We start from the raw sequence: 14,062 nt of genomic DNA, 5'->3' as shown, positions 1-14,062 counted from the left end.
GTGATCTCAGCTCACCGCACCTCCAACTCCCTGGTTCAAGCGATTCTCCTGCCTCAGCCTCCCGAGTAGCTGGGATTACAGTCATGCATCACCACACCGCTAGTTTTTGTATTTTTAGTAGAGACAGGGTTTCCTCATGTTGGCCAGGATGGTCTTGGTCTCCTGACCTCATGATCTGCCAGCCTTGGCCTCCCAAAGTGCTGGGATTACAGGTGTGAGCCACCACACCCAGCCCAAAGAGGAGATTTAAAAAAAATGATATTAATGAATCCAAATAAATCAATAACTGCAGTAATTGATTACTTTAAAACAATTGCTAAACATTACTTAAAAACAACAACTAAAAATACGTTTATATGTTAATGGTTAAACATATGTATATATATTTAAAAGTGGGTACCTAAAACATAAGGACATTTGAAGTTAAAAGGTAATAGATTTCAAAGTTAAAAGGTAACCCTTTTTTAGTAAACCTCAAGAAAATTTAAAGCAAAAAGTATTACAGGGGAAAAAGCATCACTATCTATTGACATAATTCTAAGTATCTTTATATATATATATATATATATATATATATATACACACATATATATATACACTCACACACAGATAGACACTTTGTCATTAAAAGTAATGGCAAAAACCGCAATTACTTTTGCACAACCTAATACTTATAAACACAGATGTTGTAGATAATACTTAAAAACACAGATGTTGTAGATAATAAAATTACCAGAAGATACAGAGAAATAGAAATCTGGCATTATGTAGGACACTTAATGTGGATTTCTCAGCAGTTGGTAGATCACATACAGAACACATATGGAAAATTTGAACACAATCAACAAGCATGACCGAAGGACATACAATATACCCAATATCTGGAGAACAATCATTTTTTTAAAAAAAACTTAAGTTTCAGGATACATGTGCAGAACGTACAGGTTTGTTACATAGGAAAATGTGTGCCATGGTGGTTTGCTGCAGCTATCAACCCATTACCTAGGTATTAAGCCCAGATGCATTAGCCATTTATCCTGATGCCCACACTCTGACAGGCCCTGTGTGTGTTGTTCCTCTCCCTGTGTCCATGTGTTCTCAATGATCAACTCCCACTTATGAAGGAGAACATATGGTATTTGGTTCTCTGTTCCTGTGTTAGTTTGCTGAGGATGATGACTTCTAGTTTCATACATGTCCCTGCAAAGGACATGATCTCGTTTCTTTTTATGGCTGTATAGTATTCCATGGTGTATATGTACCACATTTTCTTTATTCAGTCTATCATTGATGGGTATTGGGTTGATTCCATGTTTCCTCTATTGTGAACTACAATAATTGTGAGCTACAATAATTATCTGCATGCACGTATCTTTATAATGGAATGATTTATTATCCTTTGGGTATATACCCAGTAATGGGATTGCTGGGTCGAATGGTATTTCTGGTCCTAGATCTTTGAGGAATCGCCACACTGTCTTCCACAATGGTAAAACTAATTTACATTTTCACCAACAGTGTAAAAGCAAGAACATTCTTTCAAGCACACAGAGAAGCCGGGTAAGGTGGCTCAAGCCTGTAATCCCAGCACTTTGGGAGGCCGAGACGGGCGGATCACGAGGTCAGGAGATCGAGACCATCCTGGCGAACACAGTGAAACCCCGTCTCTACTAAAAAAATACAAAAAATTAGCCGGGCGAGGTGGCGGGCGCCCGTAGTCCCAGCTACTCGGGAGGCTGAGGCAGGAGAATGGCGTAAACCCGGGAGGCGGAGCTTGCAGTGAGCTGAGATCCGGCCACTGCACTCCAGCCTGGGTGACAGAGGGAGACTCCGTCTCAAAAAAAAAAAAAAAAAAAAAAATCAGGCACACAGAGAACATTTAAGAACATCAGGCACATATTAGACCATAAAGCTAGTCTTAGCAAATTTAAGAGTTGATATCACATAGATCATATCTGACAATGTAATTGTTAGAAATTGGTAAAATGTTACCAAAATTACCCCCCTAACTTGGAAATACGAAACACATTTCTAAATAACTCAAGGTCAAGTAAGTAATTTTAATAAAATTTTAAAATACTGTGTTCATGAAAAACCCACATATCAAAGTTTATACAATAGTGAATGGGCAGTTAATGAGATTCTGGAGGAAAATTATAGTAGCAAATCTTATGTTAAAAAGAAGCAATGCTAAAAATTGAGTAAAACTTATAAATTACACAGTTAAGAATATAGATGAAAGCTATCTATAACAATAAGGGCAAACAAAATTTAAATAACAAACAGATACAAAAGAGATCAGAGGTTTTAAAAAGCCAAAAGTTGGTTCACTGAAAACACTAATAGAATTAAGAGACTTCTTACCAGAATGAATGGTAGATAGCTACTGGTAAAATTAAAAATGGAAAAAATCTACTTTAAAATTCTACTTTTAAAGGAAATTACAGATACAGAAAATACTAAAAGATGCCATGAGATTATTTTAAACTTTATACCATAAAAAGTTGCAAATTTGGCTAATAGAGAAATTCTTAGGAATATGCAAATTAATAAAACAATCTCAAGAATGGTGGAGTTTTTCTAAGTGGGGCTAGAGTTAGTCAAAAAATTAAATTAGAAGTTAAAAATATTATCTCAAAGTAAATCTCGGGCACCAATAGTTTACATGTAAGTTATATTAGCGTTCTTTAAAACAAATAATTTTTGCACTTACTTTTTCAGAGACTAGAAATACGAGGCAACATTTTCCAAATAACATTATAAAGGCTAATAAAAATTTAATACGAAAGAAAATGTAAATTTAAAGACCAGTCTTACTCCTGAACACAGATTCAAGTAAATAAATATACATCAAACAACATTTTTAAAAAGATATACAGGATGACATTGAATATATGGTTCAATCATAGAAACTATAATTCACATAAATTGAGGAGAAAAAAATATATAATCTTCTCAATATTTAGAGGAAACACGGACAATTAAAATTCATCAATATATTCTTAACAAATTACCCCTAGCAAACTTAGCAAAGATTTGGGAGATTGTTATAATAATAGCCTTCAATAAATGATGCATTCTTGCAATCACATCCTTTGCAATGTAATGTTCTTCTCCTCCCATTTCAAGACATATCTACTTCTCCACCATCTTGAATCTGGGCTGGATTTGCTTTGATTAACATAATACAGCAAAAACAATGTGTAATTTACAAAGCCTAGCCTTCAAAAGGACATGCAGTGTACTTTCTAGACTTGGAACCCTGATATACCATCCTAGCATCTGGTAGACAAAAGGCCACATCAAGAACCAAGTCACCCTAGCTAATAGCCAGCACCATCTACAAACATGAGTAAGGCCATTTTGAACCTTCCAGCTCAACTCTCCAAATAAAGTCAACTTTACATGTAAGCTCAAGTGAAACTAAAAAGGAATAATCCAGCCAACACACAGAATCATTTAAAAATCAGAAAACATCATTACCTCAAGTCACTAAGTTTTGAGATAGTTTGCTGTAAAGTGAAGACTAAGAGGAGGACTGGGAATATTAGAAAACTTTTTAAATTTATGGACTAAATGTTTGTGTTCCCCCTAAAATCCATCTGTTGAAGCCCTAACTCCCATTATGGCTGTGTTTGGACAAGTGGCCTCTAAGGAGGTAATTAAGGTTAAATGAGGTCATAGGGGTCGGGGCCTGATCTGATAGGATTTGAGTCCCTGGAAGAAGAGACACTGGAGACCTCGCTCACACGCTCTCTACGCACATGTACAAATGAAAGGACGCATGAGGACCCAGAAAGAAGGCAGCTGTCTACAAGCCTGGAAGAGCAGCCTCACGAGAAATTGAGTATGCTGTACCCTGATTTCAGACTTCTAGCCTCCAAAAGTGTGAGAAAATAAATTTCTGTTGTTTAAGCCACCCAATTTGTGGTATTTTGTTATAGCAGGCCAAGCCAACTAATACAACCTGATAAATGGTATCTATAAAATGAAGCAAATATCATAATAAAAAAATGTTAAAAACCATTCCCTTTAAATTCATAGCAAGGTAAGGATGCCAACTATCACTACGTTTATTCAACACTGCACATAAGGACCTACCTATCCCAAGAAGACAAATAAAGACAATTAAATGTCTAAGAATTATAAAGGAAAAACACTAAATCAGTTTTCTCAGATATTATAATTTGCAGAAAAAAACAATTTAGAATACTTTCATGTTTACGATATGTATCTTCTGTTATTGAAATGAATAGAAATTCATTAAACATATTACATTTTTAACTTCAGCCCAAATATTCTATTTTAATGATTTGGGGGCCTCAAAAACTCTTGATAGTTTCATGCTCCCTGTGCATGTGTGGCCACGTACAATGATGATGTTTAACTGTGTTACCAAATACATCAGGATGTATCAAACCATATAAAATTTCCCTGCATACATAAAAATGCATAACCCCCCAAAACCATATTCTAACATGAGACAGGAGAATATGCAGTGGTTTATCCTTCTAATGTTAACATATGCAGGATAAAAGGGGAGGCGGGAAAACTTTTCTTTGTATTTCTCATGTCTCTAAAATATATTTACGCCAGTCACACACAAGACCAAATTGTAATTTATGTTGGTGATGTGTGAGATGAGATTTCACTCAAGATCAAAAGTGAAATGTATAGGCACTCTACCATGTTAAGAACTCACATCATCATTTTTCAAGGTAATATGACATTAAAAGCCTGGAAATAAATCTCAGAAGATCCGCTAGTTAGTGTAATTTTAACGTAAGCAAATTGAGAATGAACTTTTATTGAAGGATATTTATTATAAATTCATACTCACACAATGAATATATCAGTTTTCAAATACTGAGCTATATTATTTGGAGTACAAGGCAGAATACTTCATTATAAATCATATATATTCCTATTTTGTGTATAATTGGTTAGTACTAAATAAGATCTTGTATTAATTACTAAATTATATGAAATGCTGTATCTGCCTTGAGATACTTTGTCACACTCTGAATAATTAGCGGCTCTAACAATCCTACTTACTGATAGTAAAAATATACTTTTTTTATCAAAATACAAATAAGACACATGGAACATATAAATGCACTATATCATGTGTATACACAACCAAATAAGTGTAAGACCTCATCTCTCCTAATACATTCATCTATTTATTTTTTAAAATAATATCTATTATATGCTACATTTGAAAACAGTTTTACAGTTAATTAAAAGATTAAACATATGACTGTCACATAATCTAGCCGTTCCACTACTGGGTATTTGGTCAAGGGAAATAAAAGAATATGTTCATATGAAGATATAAAATCAATGTTTAAATATTCATAGCAGCTTAATGTAGGAGCCTGCATTAATCCACTCTCATGCTGCCACGAAGAAATACCCGAGACTGGGTAATTTATAAAGGAAAGAGATACAATTGACTCACAGTTTTGCATGACTGAGGAGGCCTCAGGAAACTTACAATCATGGTGGAAGGGAAGCAAACATGTCCTTCACATGGAACAGGAGAGAGAAGTGCAGAGCAATGTAGGGGGAAAGCCCCTCATAAAACCATCAGATCTCATGAGAACTCACTCATGATCATGAGAACAGCCTTGGGGAAACTGCCTCCCATAATCTCATCACCTCCCATGAGGTCCCTCCCTTCACACATGGGAGATATGGGAACTACAATTCAAGATAAGATTTGGATGAGGGCACAACCAAACCATATCAGAGCCAAAAGCAAACTAATATCTTCAATGACTGAATGAATAAACAAATTGTGGTATATTAATACAATGGAATACTATTTAGCAATAAAAAGGAAGAGTTCCTAATATATATAACATAGATGAATCTTATGATAATTGTGCTGAGTGAGAAAGAAGCCATAACGAAAATGGTAAACTGTATTGTTCTTTTATATAAAACTCTAGACAATGCAAACTAATCTATACTGATAAAAAAGAAATCAGTGGTTGCCTGGGAATAGGGGAGAAGAAACAGGAGGGAGTGCTAACAGAAAACTTTTGGGGGTAATGGGGATGTTCATTATCTTGATGTGGTGATAGCCTCAAACGTATATACATATTTCAAAAATTACCAAAATAGACACTCTAAATATGCGTTGTTTACTGAATGCTAATTAACCTCAATAAAGCTGTAAAAAGTAAAAAAAGATAATTATTAAAAAATGTTAGGTAGTTTACAGAATTATCAGGAAAGTTAAAAATTGGGCTAGGGCCAGTTAAACACTGGTTATTCTGGTGGAAAAAGGAAAGGAAAACCTGATAGTGCCACGAACACAGAAGCTATGGCTTTTCCATCACCTTTGCCTTCAGTTCTGGATGTTACCAGGAATTAGAACTTGCTAATTAGCGTTAAATAATAAACATTTTCATCACCTCGAAAATTATCTCTTGGTACTTCACAATCCCTCCCCCGTCTAATCTTTCCTCCCCTATCACTAGGCAATCACTGACTTCCTTTTACTCAGTGCAGGTTAGTTTGCCACTGCCTTTCAAGAGAGCAAAGAAACTGCCTCTTTGATTCACTAGTTCCTTGTTTAGAAACTGGGGTTGGTGCCTGGCATGACTGTTCTCTAGCTATGAGGGCGACTTGAAAAGTGTTTGCCATTTTCAACATTGCAGTAATAGGGGATGCTACCTCCCACCCCAGACTTTTTTGGAGAAAAGTGCTAATAGCTGTGTAAAAGAAAGTACTAAAAGGTGGGTGACAAGGTCAAGAACATACATGTAAATATACATGACATTTAAAAAACTTTATTAATTTTACCATGAACATTTCCAAAGATACACACAAATTGATTTTTATTATGAACATTTTCAAAGAAACCCAAAGATACCCATAATGTAGATTCAACAACTGTCAACACTTTCCTGCACTTGCTTCATTCATCTCCCTTTTGTTATTATTCCTTACGTTTTAAAACACATCCCAGAACACATGTTATTTAACTCCTACATACTCAGTATGTATCTCTAAAGAAAAAAAATGATATAACTACTATAATGCCATTACTTCTCCCAAGAAACAAAAAATTAATTGGCATCACATTAATAGCACCCAGCCCATATTTAAATTTCTCTGACAGTCTCAAAATTTGTTTTAATTGAATTGCTTAAATCAGGATTCACAGAAAGGTCATAAATTGTTATGTATTTTAAGCCTTATTAATATAGAGAAGTCCTTCTCGCTTGCCTTTTTTGCCTGCCATTAACCTATTGATTAAACTGAGTCCGTTATCTTGCAAACTGTCCCACATTCTGGTTCCAGTGTTGTCATTTACCTTGTTCTTTTATACCTATGTTTCTTGTTAATGGTAAATTAGTTCTAAAACTTGATTAGGCTCAGGTTTAGTCTTTTTGAAAGAATACTTTTGGAAATTGTACTTCATATTTCATCACATTTGGAGTCGCATAGTGTCTGAATGCCTCCTCTTTCTGATGCAAAGATTGATCACAGGGTACAGGTGGTGACAGCTTATCCTTCTCTTGCAAACACCCCCAGAAACCTTCCATCTAATGGGTTCAACCTCTGATAATCATTGTCTGAACCAATTATTTTATTAGAGTTTGTGAAATAATGATTTTTCAAATTTCATCATTACTGCCATATTTATTATCTAGAATTATTCAATAAGGAAGAGTTTTATCAACTTTTCTTTCGTTATCTTGAAATATAATTCACAAAGGAAAGATAAGTACATAGTTCTTTCCCTTTAACTGCATTTTCAAAGAGACACTTTTATATCTTACTGAATGATAACCTAATAAAAGCTTGAAAATCAAGTCTATATTAGTAAATATATTATTTCTACATAAATATTCAAAAGGAAAAATGTAACATCATTATGTATTTTACAAAATGAAATAGACTGGTGATATCCTTCAGTCAACTTGCTTTTGTCTAATGGTCTTAGAACTCAAAATATGAAAAGTATTCAAATTCAGATTTGCCTACAATTAGAAATCAGAAGTTATTACACTGTGTATAAAAGTACAAATACATTATCTCTTTTTGCTGATGGTGCTATTGGCTAAGTTGTGGCTAAAAATATGCTCTTGAAATATATTCAAATAGAGTATATCTGAGAAAAAAATGGGAACTTAAGCTTTCCAATTTCAAAAATGAATTTACCAGGAACTTGTGACTTTTCTAATAACTGATGAAAAACCATTTGAGTCAGGATAACCACAGCTGCTGAATATCAGTAACCACAGCTGCTGGGTTCATAAAAGCCATTCGATGCAATGATGCTAAAATTATTACACTAGCAATTAATCTTCAAATCTTTGGCAATAGAAAAGTCATTACATTTTAAGAATAAATACAACAGGTTTTTAAAATTTTGCCATGAAATTGCTATTGAAACTATGAAAAAAATAATAAAGTTCTGGAGCTTCAAAGTATGTTTAGGAGAAAATAAGTGAATATGTAGCTAGCACATAGAAATATGTAGCTCTTATACAAAAACACATATAACTTTTACAGAACTAAAGCTAATCAGAAATTTTATTAATAAAAATTGCCTCCCCAGCTACCATTTTGAGCAACAGCATTAGCTTACTGCAACTGTTTTCTAACATCTCTCTTTGCTTTAAGTCTTACTCCCCAGTAGTCTATTCTCTTGAAAACATACTTTGCCAGAGTAATCTAGTTATTTTCGTGGCTCACAAGACTTATGACCTAGTCCACCTCCACCCTAGCTACCTCCCATCCTCATGTCCCACCACTCCCCTGAAAGAGACCAAATGAAATCTACAGGCAGGCAGCCCGGGCGGCGCCTTGAGCCTAGTTAGAAGTTGACCCTACAGGCAGACAGCCCGGGCGGCGCCTTGAGCCTAGTTAAAAGTTGATGCCGGACCTAACCGATAATGTTATCTATAGATTTCAGATGTTGTATAGACAAGCAATGTGAAAGTCCCTGTCTTGTTCTTTTTCTGTTCTAATTACTAGTGCTTGCCATATATCTCTCAACTTCCTGAGCCCAGTATAAACATATCCCACCATATGTCTCCCCTCCATATATCCCTCAACTTCCTGGGCTCATCCCACCATATGTCTCCCTACCATATATCTTTCAATTCAAAGACTACCATATATCTCAACTTTAGAAGGACACCACCTGGAAAATCCCTGATAAGAAAACAGCCGTTTGTGAGAGCACGGGAACCATAAAAAAACTGCTAAATGTATAAACTTAAAATGTTAACCAATTGTAATGCTGTAACCTAGAGAATTCCCTCGTTCCTCTGCAACTTTACAAGTCCTGTTTACATTAGGCTATAAAAGGCAAGCGCACGCATTGTTCTGGGCCCTCCTGTATGTTGTGGAACGGAGGGACCAAGTTCGAACTTGCATTAAAGATCCTTGCCGCTTGGCTTTGACTCTGGACTCTGGTGGTCTTTTTTTCGGGGAACAAACGGTCTGGGCATAACATTTGGGGGCTCTCCCGGGATTCCCCAAGCCCACCAGACCCCTGGTCAACGGATCTACTAGGATCGATCTGCTAATAGGTGAGCCGGCTCGCCTGTGTTTGCCCGTCTTCGTCTTTGTCTGTCTGTGTCCGTTCTGAACCTGCGGCTCTTTAAGTCCGCCTGAGGCTGTTAGCCTGTCTGAATTCGCGGCTCTTTAAGTCCGCTGAGGCTGTTAGCCTGTCTGAATTCGCGGCTCTCTAAGTCCGCCTGAATCTGTGACTCGCGAGGTCTGAAGCTGGCATACGTCCTGGCGGACGCGCTATAGGACAGCCAGCAGAGACCGGTGGGAGACGTCCCCCGGCTCTCATCTGGTTCTTGTTTGCACTTATTTTGACCCAGATTTCTGGAGTGCGCCTGCGACTGACATAACTTGTTCTGACCCAGATTTCTGGAGCGCGCCTGCGACTGACATAACTTGTTGTTGATATTCCAGCAACTCACTTTCCCTTGCAGGACCTGTTTACCTGATAGCGGGGACCCACTGTCCACAGAACCCCCTCCATACCTCTCCCGGCCGCAGGCCTCAGCCCCCCCCCCCCCAGGTTGAGCCGCGGGAGGGAGCAGGCAGACGGGAGGTGGCTAGCGCACCCGGACCCACTACAAGGGAAAGTAACTCTGAAGGGCTGGCGTGGGTCCTCTGTAAGCTGAGCGCTGGTCCCATGGGCCCCGCTTTTCTTTCTCTATACTCTGTCTCTGGGTCTTATTTCTTTTCTAAAGTCTCTCGTTCCACCTAATGAGAAACACCCACAGATGTGGAGGGGCACGCCACCCCTTCATCTGGTGCCCAACTTGGAAGCTTTTCTCTAAGGTGAGGGTATGCTGGAGTGTGGTCATTAAAGACAAGTCGACGAAAGACTCCCGAGTACGTCTACAGTCAGCCTTGTGGTAAGCTTGCGCGCTCGGAAGAACCTAGGGTAACAATGGAGCAAACTAAAAGTAAATATGCCTCATCGCAGCTTTATAAAAATTCTCTTAAAAAGAGGGGGAGTTAAAGTGTCTAGCAAAAATCTAAATACGCTCTTTCAAACAATAGAACAGTTTTGTCCATGGTTTCCGGAACAGAAAACTTTAGATCTAAAAGATTGGGAAAAAAAATTGGCCTAAACAAAAGGCTGTTACAAGACTTATCGGCGTAGGCACAGCTTCAGAAGTGTATGAAAGTACAATGATTTTACATTGTTTAGGGCCAGATAATCAAAAAAGAAAAGAAATGGGGTATCCTTTTTAGGGGCGGCCACTGTAGAGCCTCCTAAACCCATTCCATTAACTTGAAAAACAGGAAAACCGGTATGGGTAAATCAGTGGCCGCTACCAAAGCAAAAACTGGAGGCTTTACACTTACTAGCAAAGAAACAATTAGAAAAGGGACACATTGAGCCTTCATTCTCACCCTGGAATTCTCCTGTATTTGTAATTCAAAAAAAAAAAAAAAAAATCAGGCAAATGGCGTATGTTAATGGACTTAAGAGCCGTAAACGCTGTAATTCAACCCGTGGGGCCTCTCCAACCTGGATTGCCCTCTCCGGCCATGATCCTAAAAGACTGGCTTTTAATTATAATTGGTCTAAAGGATTGCTTTTGTTTACCATTCCTCTGGCAGAGCAAGATTGTAAAAAATTTGCCTTTACTATACCAGCCATAAATAATAAAGAACCAGCTACCAGGTTTCAGTGAAAAATTTTACCTCAGGGAATGCTTAATAGTCCAACTATTTGTCAAGCTTTCGTAGGTCAAGTCCTTCAACCAGTTAGAAACAGATTTTCAGATTGTTATATCATTCACTATATTGATGATATTTTATGTGCTGCAGAAACAAGAGACAAATTAATTGACTGTTACACATTTCTGCAAGCAGAGGTTGCTAACACAGGACTAACAATAGCATTTAAAAAGATCCAAACCTCTGCTCCTTTTCATTATTTAAGGATGCAAATAGATAATAAAAAATATTAGCCCCGGAGGCAACAAAAAAAATTAAAATTATAGAAGAGGAAAAAAAAATTTCGGTCAGCGCAAATCAGTAAAATAGATTCTTTAGCCCCACTCCAACTTTTGATTTTCGCCACTGCGCGTTCTCCAAAAGGCATCATTTTCAAAATACTGATCTTGTAGAGTGGTCATTCCTTCCTCACAGTACAATTAAAACTTTTACATTGTACTTGGATCAAATGGCTACATTAATTGGTCAGACAAGATTACGAATAATAAAATTGTATGGTAATGACCCAGACAAAATAGTTGTTCCTTTAACCAAGGAACAAGTTAAACGAGCCTTTATCAATTCTGGTGCATGGCAAATTGGCCTTGCAGATTTTGTAAGAATTATTGATAATCATTACCCAAAAACAAAAATCTTCCAGTTTTTAAAATTGACTACTTGGATTTTACCTAAAATTACCAGACATAAACCTTTAGAAAATGCTCTGACAGTATTCACTGATGGTCCCAGCAATGAAAAAGTGACTTACAGAGGGCCGAAAGAGCGAGTAATCAAAACTCAATATCAATCTGCTCAAGAGCAGAGTTGGTTGCAGTCATTACAGTGTTAAAAGATTTTAATCAACCTGTTAATATTATATCAGATTCTGCATATGTAGTACAGGCTACAAAGGATGTTAAGACAGCTCTAATTAAATATAGCATAGATAATCAGTTACACCAGCTGTTCACTTTGTTACAACAAAGATAGGACATGGGAAATAGGGAAGGTGATAACCTGGGGAAGAGGTTTTGCTTGTGTTTCACTAGGAGAAAATCAGCTTCCTATTTGGATACCCACTAAGCATTTGAAGTTCTACAATGAACCCATCGGAGATGCAAAGAAAAGCGCCTCCACAGAGACAGAAACACCGTCATCGAGCACCATTGACTCACAGGATAAATCAAGTGGTGATATTAAAAAAGCAGATAAAGTCACCACGCACCAGGAAGGCAGAGCTGCCGACCTGGGCACAGTTAAAGAAGCTGACACTGTTAGCTAGAAAAAGCCTAGCCAGCGCAAAGGTGACACAAACCTCAGGAAAAAAAAAAAAAAAAAAAAACAACGCTGCTTGCAGCTTTAATAGTTGTATCAACGGTGGTAAGTCTCCCCATGCCTGCAGGAGCAGCTGCAGCTAATTATACCTACTGGGCTTATGTGCCTTTCCCGCCCTTAATTCGGGTGGTCACAAGGATGAATAATCCTGTTAAAATATATGTTAATAATAGTGTGTAGGTACCTGGTCCCACAGATGATTGTTGCCCGGCCTAACCGGAGAAAAATAATTAATGATAAATATTTCCATTAGGTATTGTTTCCAGTTACAGTGTGACTGGAATACTTCAGATTTTTGTATTACACCCCAAACTTATAATAAGTCTAAACATCACTGGGACATGGCAAAACGCCATCTACAGGGAAGAGGAAATTATCTCACTTTAGACATTTCTAAATTAGAACAACAAATTTTAAAGCCTCTCAAAGTCATTTAAATATTGTGCCTAGAACTGAGGCATTAGATCAAGTAAAAAAAAAAAAAAAAAAATTCTTTATGGATTAAAACCCCACAACTTAAATTAAGTCTATTGAGAACTCTACTGCAGCAAATTTTGAAATTATGTGTCTCTGTTTAATCGGTTTGTTTTTAGTGTGCTGGACCAGTCAAAGAATCCTATGCCACAATCGAGAGAACGAACGAGCCTTCATCGCCATGGCATATTTATATAGAAAAAAAGGGAGAGAAAATGTTGCAGGGAGTCAGAAACCTTGAATGGAGGGACTGGCTACAGCCACGGCAAAAAACATAAAATATGAAGATGTCATGGACATTTTATTACTTCTCCGAAATTAATACTTTTGTAATTTCTTATGTCTGCCTTTACTTTAATACTTTTGTAATTTCCTATGTCTTTACTTTAATCTCTTAGTCCCATCATCTTCTTTGTAAGCTGAGAAGGATATATGTCACCTCAGGACCCTGTGATGATTGAGTTAACTGCACAAATGGTTTGTAGAGCATGTGTGTTTAAACAATATGGACTCTGGGCATCTTGAAAAAAGAACAGGATAACAGTGATGTTCAGGGAACAAGGGAGGTAACCTTGAACTGGCCGCTGATGAGCCGGACGGAACAGAGCCATATTTCTTCTCTTTTTGAATGCAAATAGGAGAAATATCGCTGAATTCTTTTTCTCAGCAAGGAATATCCCTGAGAAAGAGAATGCGCTCTGAGGGTAGGCCTATAAACGACCCCCTTGGAGGCGTGCCGCCTTTTACAGTTGAAGCCGAAGGGATGAAATAAGCCCCGGCCTCCTGTAGTGCTCTCAGGCTTATTAGGATGAGGAAATTCCCACCTAATAAATTTTGGTCAGTCAGGTTGTCTGCTCTCAAACCCTATTTCCTGATAAAATGTTATCAATTGAGTATGCGTTTCCAAAATTTCATTAGCAATTTTAATGTTAACACCATCCTGTGCTCTCATCCTGCCCCCACTTACTTTGTAATATTCTATTACTTTGTAAAGTTTGTAATCTCAGTGTCATGATGACAATGGTAAAATTCCTCT

At 37.2% G+C, this 14,062-nt stretch overlaps 1 protein-coding gene and 1 long non-coding RNA gene across 2 annotated transcripts in view; one reads left to right on the top strand and one right to left on the bottom strand.

Moving 5' to 3' along the window:
- DYNC2H1 (dynein cytoplasmic 2 heavy chain 1) overlaps nt 1-14,062 on the bottom strand; it is a 386,039-nt gene that overhangs the window by 122,135 nt on the left and 249,842 nt on the right. The window lies entirely within an intron of this gene.
- LOC117080180 lies at nt 10,273-13,225 on the top strand. Its single transcript, XR_004435746.1, has 2 exons — nt 10,273-10,403; nt 13,146-13,225. It is a non-coding gene; the product is annotated as an uncharacterized LOC117080180 (long non-coding RNA).

The sequence above is a fragment of the Trachypithecus francoisi genome, unplaced genomic scaffold, assembly GCF_009764315.1.
Source record: "Trachypithecus francoisi isolate TF-2019V2 unplaced genomic scaffold, Tfra_2.0 Lachesis_group8, whole genome shotgun sequence".
Taxonomy (NCBI): domain Eukaryota; kingdom Metazoa; phylum Chordata; class Mammalia; order Primates; family Cercopithecidae; genus Trachypithecus; species Trachypithecus francoisi.
This window is presented reverse-complemented; position numbering and strand designations above follow the sequence as displayed.